At 42.5% G+C, this 12517-nt stretch overlaps 1 long non-coding RNA gene across 1 annotated transcript; it reads right to left on the bottom strand.

Annotated features, from left to right (window-relative positions):
- Positions 1–366: 366 nt before the first annotated feature.
- On the bottom strand, positions 367–11758 carry LOC309535466. Its single transcript, XR_014221263.1, has 5 exons — positions 11512–11758; positions 5968–6073; positions 3523–3591; positions 550–779; positions 367–426 (listed from the first exon to the last, which is right to left on the bottom strand). It is a non-coding gene; the product is annotated as an uncharacterized lncRNA (long non-coding RNA).
- Between the last annotated feature and the right edge of the window lie 759 nt (positions 11759–12517).

Here is a 12517-nt window from a genome sequence, read left to right as displayed (position 1 = left end):
TCAAAACTCCCCCTTTGACTCTCTTTCTCAAACACATGGACAGTAAAATTAAGTGGAATAAAATGAAACCTTTCTGCCACATCGTTGATTCAATGCTTTATGTGTGTGAGGAACATAAATTTAACTGGGAAGATGATCCCATATTAGAGTTACTGCCTGTTTGGGTTTCATATGGGTGGCGGCGGGAGGAGGGGGACGTGTACATATGGACATTCTTGCACGTTTATGAGCTGTAGGTGGTTATGTGAATATATGACATACTGTTGGAGAGGTGCCTGTCTGCTTGTCATGTAACAGCTTCAAACAAAACATTAGTGCTATAAATGGAAAAATAAGTTTAGTTATTGAACTAAAATTTGGGGTGGGTTCTCTTGTCTTGATGATTGACAGCTGAATGTGTGAACTGACTCCTCAGGAAAGTGCTGCCTATGAGGCAATGGGAGAAAGCATGAAAACTAGGAGTGCGCATCAGTTCCCTGTGGCTCCAAAATAATGAGGCAAACCAGGGTGACTTTTCCAGTTTTTCCTTATAAAAGTAAAATCAGTTACCTCAATATTCCATGGACCCAACTTTAGGAACTTTAGCTGGTTTCTTATCCAGAAGCACCTCTGTCATGTCCTCAGTTTTCAAATTAATTTCCCATTTCAGAAAACAACAACTAGAAATTGTTTTATATTTTCCTACTTCCAAACAGGAAAATCTGCCCTTGTAGGAGAATCATTCCACCTGTCTTTCTAAAACTTGGCAGGCTTTGTCTCTTCAGAAGGGAAGACCACACCTGCAATGTGGAGACAGATAATTAAAAGGGTTCCTGCGTGGGAAATCTCTGATGGATGAGCCTGAAATTTGGCAGACTTAATCACTTTGAAGATGGTCCTTTGCCTGCAAATTTCATTCACTTAAGTGAAAAGCAGGGGAAAGTTGTAGCTGTTTTAGATTCCCTGTTGTACTCAATAGGGGCGAAACAAAGCTTCAGATTTAACAGATCAGATTTGGGTCTGAATAGCAAATCCAATAGAAACAACACAGAGCATATACAAAACTGACTAGGTTGCTTCCAAATGCTACAGTCAAAGATGCAAGGTGGATAATGTAGTTCCCTGCATGCGCCTAATGAAAACCACTCCCTGTGGTGTCTGATATGTTCTGGCACAGTTACTCTTCCATGACTTATTTATTTCATTTCATCTTCACCTTTTTGTTCCACCCTTCAAGTCAGTTTAGAACAGCCTTTGTCACCCTGGTACTTTCCAGATGCTGACTGGAACTGATCGGAATTTTACTTCAAAACATCTAGAGGACAACAGGTTGATGAAGCCTAGTTTGGATGGGCCTATCCTTCCTATTATATCCTCACAGCAGTCATATGAGGCAGGTTAGGCTGAGATTCAGTGAACAGCCCAAGGTCACCGAGTGCTAAGTGGGGATTTGAAACCAGATCTCTCTAGTCCTGGTCTAACACTTTGACACTGGATTTGTCAAATGATAAAGCTGTGCATGTGAACCAGGGCCCTTTTCTAAGCTGAATTGGCCAAAGTCTAAGTGAGTCACCACACTTTAAAGAAGTGACTTGAATTAACTTTACATAATACAGTATAGGCAGCTATAGGCAGTATATATTGTGCCTACATAAAACATTGCATCCTCCTCCTCCTCTGCAGTCTATTAAAAAATAAAACTTACATGTATGTATGTATATATAAACATTATTCCCCACTGAATGAGTCCAAAATCTTGCAGGCATTGGGTAGTTCTTTAGGCATGGAGAAAAAAGACCGAGTTCAATAACTCAGTTTATACAGTGGTACCTCGGGTTAAAGGGACGCGGGTGGCGCTGTGGGCTAAAGCCTCAACGCCTAGGGCTTGCCGATCGAAAGGTCGGCGGCTCGAATCCCCGCGGCGGGGTGCGCTCCCGCTGTTCGGTCCCAGCGCCTGCCCACCTAGCAGTTCGAAAGCACCTCCGGGTGCAAGTAGATAAATAGGTACCGCTTACCAGCGGGAAGGTAAACGGCGTTCCGTGTGCGGCTCTGGCTCGCCAGAGCAGCGATGTCACGCTGGCCACGTGACCCGGAAGTGTCCCCTGACAGCGCTGGCCCCCGGCCAATAAATGTGAGATGGGCGCACAAACCCCACAGTCTGTCAAGACTGGCCCGTTCGGGCAGGGGTACCTTTACCTTTACCTTTACCTCGGGTTAAGTACTTAATTCGTTCCGGAGGCCCATACTTAACCTGAAACTGCTCTTAACCTGAAGCACCACTTCAGCTAATGGGGCCTCCTGCTGCTGCCGCGCCACCAGAGCACAATTTCTGTTCTCATCCTGAAGCAAAGTTCTTAACCTGAAGCACTATTTCTGGGTCAGCAGAGTCTGTAATCTGAAGCGTATGTAACCTGAGGTACCACTGTACTTCTATAAGGTGACTTTGGCAGACATCTCATGCTAAGCATCTAGATGTATCCACATACCGTATTTTACCATGTATAAGACAACATTTTTTCTGACTTTTTGTGATAAATTGAGGGTCATCTTATACACGGGTTAACATGCTATCATCATCATCATCATCATCTATTATTTATACCCCGCCCATCTGGCTGGGTTTCTCCAGCCACTCTAAGTGCTAAGTAAGCAAGGGCTGCTGCTGCGGCAGTAGCAGGGAAATGTTGGAGAGGAGGCTGCTTACCCATTCTTCTCATCTTAGGAAGAGTATTTGGTGAGTGCCAGTATACGGTGTACAGTTCCGTCAGCCCGAGCGGGCGATCATCAAAAAGTTGCTCAACGGCTCAGCAAACTTACAAAAGAAGCTCAGCAACTGTTGAGGGCTCCCAAAAATAGGGGTCGTCTTATACTTGGGGTTGTGTTATACACAAAAAAATACGGTATATACCTCATCTCATCCAGGTTTCCAAATGCAATCTGTGCACGTATTAAGGAGCTCGCAGACTTGAGATGCATGTGGATAACATGGCATAAACCAAATTTTAAAAGAGCCTAGTTGTGCAAATGCATCTTAATAATGTTCACACAACCTAAGTCAATATGCTAAGCACACCCTTTTCCCTGAGTGATGGGAAACTCTGTTAGCCTTTACAGGAAGAGAGAGCCCTGGAGATTTATGATGCCTTAGTGATCATCTATTTATTTACCAAAATTCAGGGTGGTTTGGTGTTGAGGCCACAACACAGTCTAGAAGACAGGTAGAGAACCTGTGACCTTCCATAGGTTGCTGGCCTTCAGTTTCCAGCAGCCCCAGACAGTATGACCAATGGTCAGGTGTGATGGGAGTTGTGACCAAGGAACATCAGAGGACCAAGCAACTTCAGAGGACCACATGTTCCCCACACCCTGGCATGGAAGGAAGGCAAATTGACACAGCAATACACAAATGTGTCTCACAGTAATTGAAGCAGATTTCCATCTTTAAAAAGGAAGGACAACACTAGCATCACCCTCCCTTCTTTTTTGGCTGAGGCATGTCTACTTATCAGCAAATAATTTGGTGGCTTCCATATGCTTGTTTACCTTTCCTAGCACTTCCTGTGTCTGAGAAGAGAAGGAAAAACAAGATGTCTTCTTTATCGGTAGTCAAAACTGTCAAAGCAAATGAGAGAAAACTTGCGGAACTAAATTAGGCAACATAAATTATGAGAGGAGATTCGTGTACATTGCCACTAATGTGTGTGAAAAGCTTATACCGTGAGATACCAAAGATCTATTAGATAGGAACAAAGTAAATAATGGGCCATGCGACTCTCATGGTTCTTATTGGAAGCTGAATACCAGCAATGACCACAATAGTTTGAAATGCAGGACAGAAAGGCAGAGTTCAAGATTAGTCCAAATAAGACTCAATATATTCTCCCAAAAATGAAACCAGAATTGGATTAAAGACTTGGGACTAACATCCCGTCGGCCCGTAGATATAACTGCAGAATGGGGAGTGAGAGAAGTGCAGCCCAGTGTGGACTGACTTTAGGGGACATTGAATCACACAATAGTGGAATTTGAAGGGACTCCGAGGGCCATCTAGTCCAACCCCCTGCAATGGAAGAATCTCAACTAAAGCATCCATGGCAGATGTCCACCTGACCTCTGTTTAAAAACCTCCAAGGAAGGAGAGTCCACAGGATCCCAAGGAAGTCTGTTCCATTGTTGAACAGCTCTTATCATCAGGAAGTTCTTCTTTATTTTTAGTCGGAATCTCCTTTCTAGTAACTTGAAGCCATTGATTCCCTCCCAGAGACTTCAAACAGCTAAGTAGAACTGCAGCTGGCTGCTACCTCATGGAAGATCCATGGTCACATTTCACATTCCCTTTGTTGCTACATTAAGTAGGGTGAGGGACCTTTTTTGCAGCCCAATGGCCAACTTTGACAGCTTACTCGTCAATCACATGATGACACCACAATGTCACATGACTGACAACAAGTGGGTTACCCCTTTGCAAGCCTTCCTGTACCTCCTCTTTCGATCCCCAATGAATTAAAGATTGAAAAGAGAGGGAGAGAAAAACTGAGAGTAACTAAAATTGACAGATTTACCCATCCCTAACATCCTGAGCTGCTTTTAGTATTGCAGTGGGAAAATATAGACGCCAGTATTTTTTTTTGTATTTTTTTATTATGGGGATGATAGTAGTTTGGGGAGAGCAATTTAGTTCCGGAAGTCTCACCCCATAACTCTGAATCAAATTCCTATGAATTTTTTTTTAAAGTAAAAATGAAAATCCCAGGAGATTGCATCATGAACTTCCTGCACCAGCTTTTGAGCAAAGTGTTGGACCACACAATGACAGCCAAGAAAATCTGGATCCCTTTCGACCTGTTTTCTGTCCTAGCTGCTGTTGCGTTTATGTCTGCCATTTTCTTGTATGATTTTACTGATGCTTTTTTGTGTTATAAATTAAGCTGTTGTAAGCTGCCTCAAAGGCTTTTATGTTGAAAGGCAGAGTACGGAGCTCTTAAATAAACAAACAGAGTTTGGATCTGAGTAGATGAGAAATTCATCATGCTAACAAGATGAGCTTTAAAGAAGCAAAACACCTATAAAGGCATACTAAAATGATGATATTGGTATCTTGGTAATACTTGTTGCAGTACAGTTACTCTAACAATGTAAGACTCCTCATTCATTGTATCCGCTGTTCTTCCAACAGCACTGTACGTTCAGCCACTATTAATATCCCCATTTTGCAGATGGAAAGACTGGGGCTGAGAGAATGATGGCCACCTAATCATTTTAGATAGAGGTTGATGCACACATGCGCTCGCGCACGCATGCACACACAAATATTGCTTGCAAGACGTTGGCTCCCAAGGGCCTCCTTGCATTAAGAAAAGATTATCACTCATCAGTTTCATTACGATTATGAGCCTGGCAGGAGGAAGGGGTAATCAGCAAAAGATGATCATCCCCTTATGACAAAGCTCTTCATCCCAGTGTTTAAAACTCTTGGACTCTTGCTGATGATGATTCATATCCCACCAATTTAACTCCAGTGGCCATAGCCTCTTGTTAACAGAAGGATGACATTTGTGAAAATTCATGCACTAAAGCAGCGCCGACAGGCAGCAATGGCAGAGCAGAGGCAAGGATAAAGACAAACTATCCCATGCAATTTACCTTGCTGCAGCAGTATATTCAATTCCTTAACACCATTATCACACACCCCTATTTTTCTCTCTGTCCCTCTCATCACATGAGCGGCTCTTACTAGGCACACACACACGCACACACACAAAAATCTATAAACTCTTTCCAGGAATACAAAAGCATTCTCTATGATGTTGATAAGAAACAGGACAGTCACTCTCCCCTGACATATTTGTTCTTTAAAAACAAATCAATGGCGCAGAGATTTGGCACCTGAATGCAGAGCATCGGCTTGATGAGGCAAAGATTGTCTTCATTAAGGGCATTAATATTCATAGAGAGTAGAAAATCTGACACAAGAGAGGACTCACTAACCTTTTCTCATATTAGATTTTTTACTTCTTAACACAATTACAGTCCGGCAATGACTTAATTAATGCTGCTTTTCGTCAGGCTGCTTTAAAGAGCTGTCAATTTGGTCCTGCAGAGGCTGTCAGCGAAAGAGAAAGACAGTCATGGAGGCTAAAAAAGACACAGGAAGGAATTCAAACACTTAATAACATTCAAAGTGCTATGCAAAGTCACACATCAGCCTGGATTAAAGCAATTTTTTTGTCTTTTCTCCTTCCCTACTTATGCTAATAATACGCAGGTATAAAAACGGGGCAGTTATCAACTTGTGGCTTGGGGATGGTGGACAGAGAGCACAGGGGAAAAGTCGCCCAGATTGCTTTATCCTTTCTTTCACAAGTATCAGGCACATTTTAAACCTACTGTTGGGTTGGGGGGGGGGAGAGAGAGAGAGAGCTCAAATACATCTCAAATGCTCACATAATGGAAAATATACTCCAAATATGAAGGTCTGGTGCGGCTTCTCTTGAAATTTGCTGCAGGGCTATCTCAAACAGCAGCCATCTCTACAGGAAGATAAAGAGATCTTACTCACCTGTTCAATCCTACACATGTCTGCTCAGAAATAACTCCCACTGAGTTGAATGGGTAGCATTCCCAGATAAATAGGACTGATTTCAGCCTTAGTTATTTTAATGTATGATCTAGCTGCTGGAGTTGTTTTTATGTTAGTTTTGGTGGGCCTACCAAACTGTAATCAAGGTGTAGTTGCCATGATTCCTTTCAGTTTCAGTCATAAATGGGGGGGGGGGAACGCAATTCAAGTTGCAGTTAGGAATGGAAGAAGCCATATATTTCCATCCCAAACCATGTTTGTTGCCTGCAGCCGTGTTTCCATTCCACTGCAGTTCGGCTTCTGACAAAAGCTGTTATTCATCTTGTGGTCCCCAGTAGCAGAACTTTACATAATTATGTAACTATGCCATTATTTTGTTATTCCACACCATTCTTTTTGATGCAAAGGCAATTCTTTTCCAATCAAAGGAAGTGGGGACGGGAACATATTCAGTTATGTTGCCATTTTTGCCATTTCAAAACAGCAACGACAGTGAATACTGATCATTCCTGCTGGATTGATTTTCATTCTATGCATAGTCTGAATAAGCAAACACCAGCAAGTTCCATTCTCATTTCTGTTTCTGCTGGAATTCTCCAGCATCCATCATTGTAGCTATTTGTACAATCAGTGACAACTCGCGTGGTGGGGTGGAACTGCAGAGCGACACTCCGGACATTGGGATGATTGCGCCTTACCTGGAAAGGGCTGGGATGGGGCAGGATGAGATCAGGGGTTGCATGGAGACCCTGGCAGAACCAATCTAGTCCTCCTACCACAGTGCCCAAACAGCCCCAGCCTCACTGCCACCCTGCCCCACACCTGCCTTGCCCATATAAGTTGCAGCAACACTGGTGTCAGGAGAATGGCTCCCATCACAAGGGCTGCCTCTCCCTAAACTTTGACTTGTTTCAATTGTTTTGCACTCTTCGGGATTGCATTCGCACTATAGTGTCAGGAACCACTCAGTCTGCATGCAGCTGCCCCATGTTGTGACCCACTGAATTGCAGGTGGCAATTTGTCAGGGATGAATTTTTCACCAGTGGCTTGGCTCAACACATCCAGGCTGACCAGTGGGCAGGGAGGAGTATAAAGGGTGTCCTGTTACAGCTAAGCCTTGATTAAGCCTCAAGGATGGTCACTTAGTGGAAATGCCTTGGACAGCTTTATTGCATTAGGCACCAGGCGTGGGGAAAGGCCTTGTTAGAATTCCTGATCTATGATTGCAGTCATAGGATTGATATCTATCACATTACCATATATGTTTTGACTCCACAGAGTGAGAAGTGATAGAGACAGGAAGTTTGTGTTACTGTGTTCCGTGGAGTGGGACTATTGTCCTTTGTTCCTTTTCTCTTTGCTGTCTGACGCTAGAGAGAGAGAGAGAGAGAGAGCCATGTTGCAGTGCTCCATGTATGTGTTTTTGTGTAAATAAAGTAGCTTAGCCAAAATGCTGAGTTTCTGAGGTTCTGTTATGCAACTGCACAGACTCTGCAGATCCCTAAGTGTGCCGGTGTCGGTTCGCATCGGTCACTGTGATGTTTGGGCTAAAGAATACTTATGAAGCCCCCGAACGATCGACCAGGAGGGAGAGAACATGTCAGTCAGGCATGTGTCTCTGCCAGGGCCCTACTTGAGTGTAGGCTGAACTCCTAACAGGCCTATGTATCTGCATGTACAGGAATTTTCAGGCCTCTTTCCATAATGAGTGAGAGTTCTGGTTCTTTAAGCCTTGGCTTAGTTCACCTTTCTGAGCAAAATGGAATTTTCTAATGTTCCGGGGTGTGATTCAAATGGGAGTCAGGATGAGCTCCTTAGTAACTGCCTTCTACCTTAGAAGACTTTCCATTTACTTAAGTCTTCCGCAGATGCTCTGCTTGCCAATCCCTTCAGAGGTTAGGTACCCCACCTGACCTAGCACACTTAAACTTTGCATCTCTCTCTCCCCTTGGACATTCCCCAAGCCTTCTGGCACCGTGCAAAAAAACATAACAATTGGAGACCTTTCGAGGCAGGATAGAAAGCTATGTTCTATGCCTCTATGTTCCACTGAAATTATTTCCCAGATTTTATTTCTATTTTCCTCTGCTGTTTTGTTCTTTTATAATTGCTTTTATTGCATTTGATTGTGTTTATGTGCATTTGACATTTCTGGACGATTGTTTCCGACTGAAACATAGGCTATATGGGTTGGGAATAAAACAAAACAAAACAAAATGTACATATCAGCTGGGCATGTTTTCCCTGATGGGGCAAATAGCAGGCTCCAGGATTGTGCTGCTGGTGGTGATTCAAATCAGAAAAATGACATGGGGAATTTGATAGTGCCCTCCTACTCTAGCATCATAGTCCTGATCTAATTCATCCCCAGGAAGGAAGGAAGGAAGGAAGGAAGGAAGGAAGGAAGGAAGAAATTATGGATTTCCCACATCCCATTTAGTTTGGCCTTCAGCACTGCACTCTAGGTGGGCATTCAAGTGTTCGATAAGAAGCATACCATGCTGCTTGCAATGTTCGTGGCAGATGCATTCCTAAATATAGGCTGGTATTTCAGAATGCCTTAGGTTACTCATAGACTAATCCATCCCAGGATAATAGACTGAATGAACAATGGAAATACCAAAATAAAGAACAATATTATGCTTGTAGCTGCATGCAAAGAAGGAACCATGGCACCAAAGTCTTCTAGGGATGGTTGAAGCAGTCTTGATCCAGTCTCAGTCCCTTGCACTTGAATAGACCAGCAAGCCTGTTCCATCCCAAGCCTGTGTGGGGTTTTAAAGGAAAAATCCTTAAAAATCTGTATGCTTTCAACAGATTTACATTGTTTTGACCAACTGACAAGGTGGTCCAACAGAATCCCTAGTTTTCTTTCTTTTTCTTTCTCTTTCTTTCTTTCTTTCTTTCTTTCTTTCTTTCTTTCTTTCTTTCTTTTTTTAAAAAAAGGTTTCTAACTGTGAAGAGAGATTGATTTGTTAAGACACTCTAGGAATTGTGGTTCTGTGAGGAGAATAGGGACCTCCTAACCACCCTCAGCACCCTTAACAAACTACAGCTCCCAGGATTCTTTGGGGGAAGCCATAGCTGTTTAAAGTGGTATCATAGTGCTTTAAATTAATGGTGTGAATGTGGCCTTAGTCTGCATCCAGTTGTTTGCTTCTTAGAGTCCCAGGCCCTCTGAAAAACAACACAGCTTGGTCTTTTTTTCTTTTTTGCAGTTTGGGTATGGCGCTATTGCTGCCCCGACGCCAGTGAATAATGCATGAATTTCCTTCTCCATTTTGGGCTCTGCTTCTGCCTATTTGGACTGGCGCAGCTTGGTAAAATGATTAGTAGCTTTTGTGGCACATGGTGACATATGCTGAGCAGGCCTTGCAAATATCAACAGCTGTGGGCAAGCATTAGGTTCGAATTTTCCGCAAGCCTCTCCTTCTACTCACAAATCTGTGACACTAAACACATATTTGTCCTCTCTCATGAGATAGCATGCAGCTCCAAACTCTCTCTCTTTCTGACTTTCTGGCGTGACTCAGTTCAGTTACAATGTAATTCCCACAAGCTTCACACCAGAATCACAAATGGGTTCCTTCAGGGCTCACAATGAAAAAGTTTGTAGGACTCAGGTGGTATTAAAAGGATATGCAGCAAAATAGCGAACAAACAGGGAACCATGGAGGGGTGAACATGGAAGTCTTGTGATACGAGATTAACAAAAGTAAATGTAAGTTGTATATACCAAGTTTTGGAAAATGCATATATAAATTAAAAAAGAGAGAGAAAGTTTGTAGGGCCTCTGCTGCAATTTTATTTTCATGGTCAAACCAGATATTCCTTGCGCAGTTATTAATAGTCTGGCTACATCCAAATAGCAGTTTGTTCCATTTTCATGACTTCCCCCTAACTTTTAAGTTTGCACTATGTAAAAGCGACTTCAGGAACTATAGTGGAATATAGTGCAAGTTTAATGCACATTCACATGTTATTTACTTCCAGGAGGGGGGTAGAGACCTGTTTGCAAATAATATGGATACAGTATGAGAGCTAAACTTGTGCTATATTCCACTATAGTTCCACAAGTAGATTTATATTATGTGAAAGCTCAAATATCGAATGGAAATTGACAGTTATATATAAGAAAATAAATGTTATATTTTGGTGTATATTTTTATAAACTTTTAGAAGCTTTTAAAGTTTATATTGAAATAGATTTATAAGTATTTATTCTTCACGAGATCTGCATTAGGCATTATATAAATATAATGTAGTCATAACTATAAGAGTGTATATAACAGAAAATATATAGCACTTAAATGCTTTTCGATAGATTTTTCAAGTTTTGTAATTCCAGATTGTATGTATAAACATAAAGAGGGAATATATGTAAGTAATGTGTTGGATTCATGTGTCATTATATAATACTTCCGATACATTTAAAATGTATAACCAAATATATAAATGTGCATGTAAATTATCAAATGAAAAAATGAATTGCATAGATATCATGAGGGGGAAATCCAGTTTGAAAACTATACTAATACTCTACCACCAGTAGTATTCTTAAAATAAAATTAAAAACCTGTGGAAAAATATGTTTACTTTAGACAACAGAGGCCTAAAAGACTTGGACTGAACTAAACTATGGAGCCCTAACATGTTTGTTGAATTGCCTTGTTGACAAGTGCAGAATTATACATTTGGATCCATTAGCTAAAAGGATCCATAAACATTTGGATAATGGCGCTTTTCATTTTGCCCCAGTCTATCACCTATCAGATTTCCCACTCCTCCCTTCAAATAATTTTTCCTGTGCCTAAAGTATTACAGCTGAAAGGCTTTCCAGCAAACAAACAGGTGTTAAGCATATCTCTCTAATTTCACTTGAAACCCACTTCCTTTCCTGTTCCTTCCCAGATTCCCCCCCCCTTGAAAGTAAAATAATAATCTAGTGCACACATTATGGCTTAACTCCAATGAAGTTCTGAAGAGCCAAGTCACGGCTGGATTGTAAAAGCACCTTGCCTCTATGGTGGCCTGGCGCTGAAGACAAAATGGCAAAGGAGGCAATTTAGATGTCAGTGGGAGTGCTTCAGACAAGTGCTCAGAATATGGAAAGTAGGGGAAAGTGGCTGACCAGGTGAGGCAGAGCCACTACACTACATTCCCACCAGGTGGGTCATTGCTCATTATGGGGAGGGGTGAGGCAGCAGGGAGGTGGGCATGATGTAAATCAGGGGTGCCCAAACTTTTTTCAAAGAGGGCCAGATTTGATGACGTGAACATGCGCGAGGGCCAACCAAAGTTGCTGAGCTTTTTCCAAGATCGAAGTTGTTGAGCTTTCTTTAGGATTTAACCCCAAAGTTGTAGAGCTTTTTTTTACAATTTTACCCCAGGAAATATACTGCCATGGGGGCCAAATTTAATTGACCAGCGGGCCGGATTAGGCCCTCAGGCCGGACTTTGGACATGCCTGATGTAAATGGACCAGCAGAGCCAATGTGGTCTATTGCCAGGGATGCTCTCAGCGGCTCCCGGCTGGTTGCCCAGGAAAGTATAAAGACAAGGAAAAGTTTCTTACGCTTCTTTTTTATTTCCAACAGAGAGACGCTATAGAACCCAGCCTCTTGGATAATGGCATTAACTCAAGTAAATCTCTACCCCACCCCTTCTCTCCCACTTCCTCATTCATCATCATCATCTCCTCCTCTACGGGTGCCACTAAATGCCCTCTGTCTTTGCACTTTGCTCTTCTACTTTTAAGACTCGCCAGGTTCTGGGAGATGGTGGATCTGGAATGCTTTCTAGTGACAATGTGTCATCCAGCTGCCTGCCTGCTCCTCTTCTCCAGCTTTTCCCCTCATCTGCCTCTGAGCTGTGACCTCCTGCAAACCACTGTTGTAAATCTATACTGCCTTCCTCTTTCTCCTCCCTGGAAGGGTCAAGATGGGGAGGCGGTCTCC

Source organism: Podarcis vaucheri (assembly GCF_965113315.1).
Source record: "Podarcis vaucheri genome assembly, chromosome: 6".
In the NCBI taxonomy this organism is placed as follows: Eukaryota; Metazoa; Chordata; class Lepidosauria; order Squamata; family Lacertidae; genus Podarcis; species Podarcis vaucheri.
The sequence above is the reverse complement of the archived record's forward strand: the minus strand, read 5'-3'. Positions and strand labels throughout refer to the sequence as shown.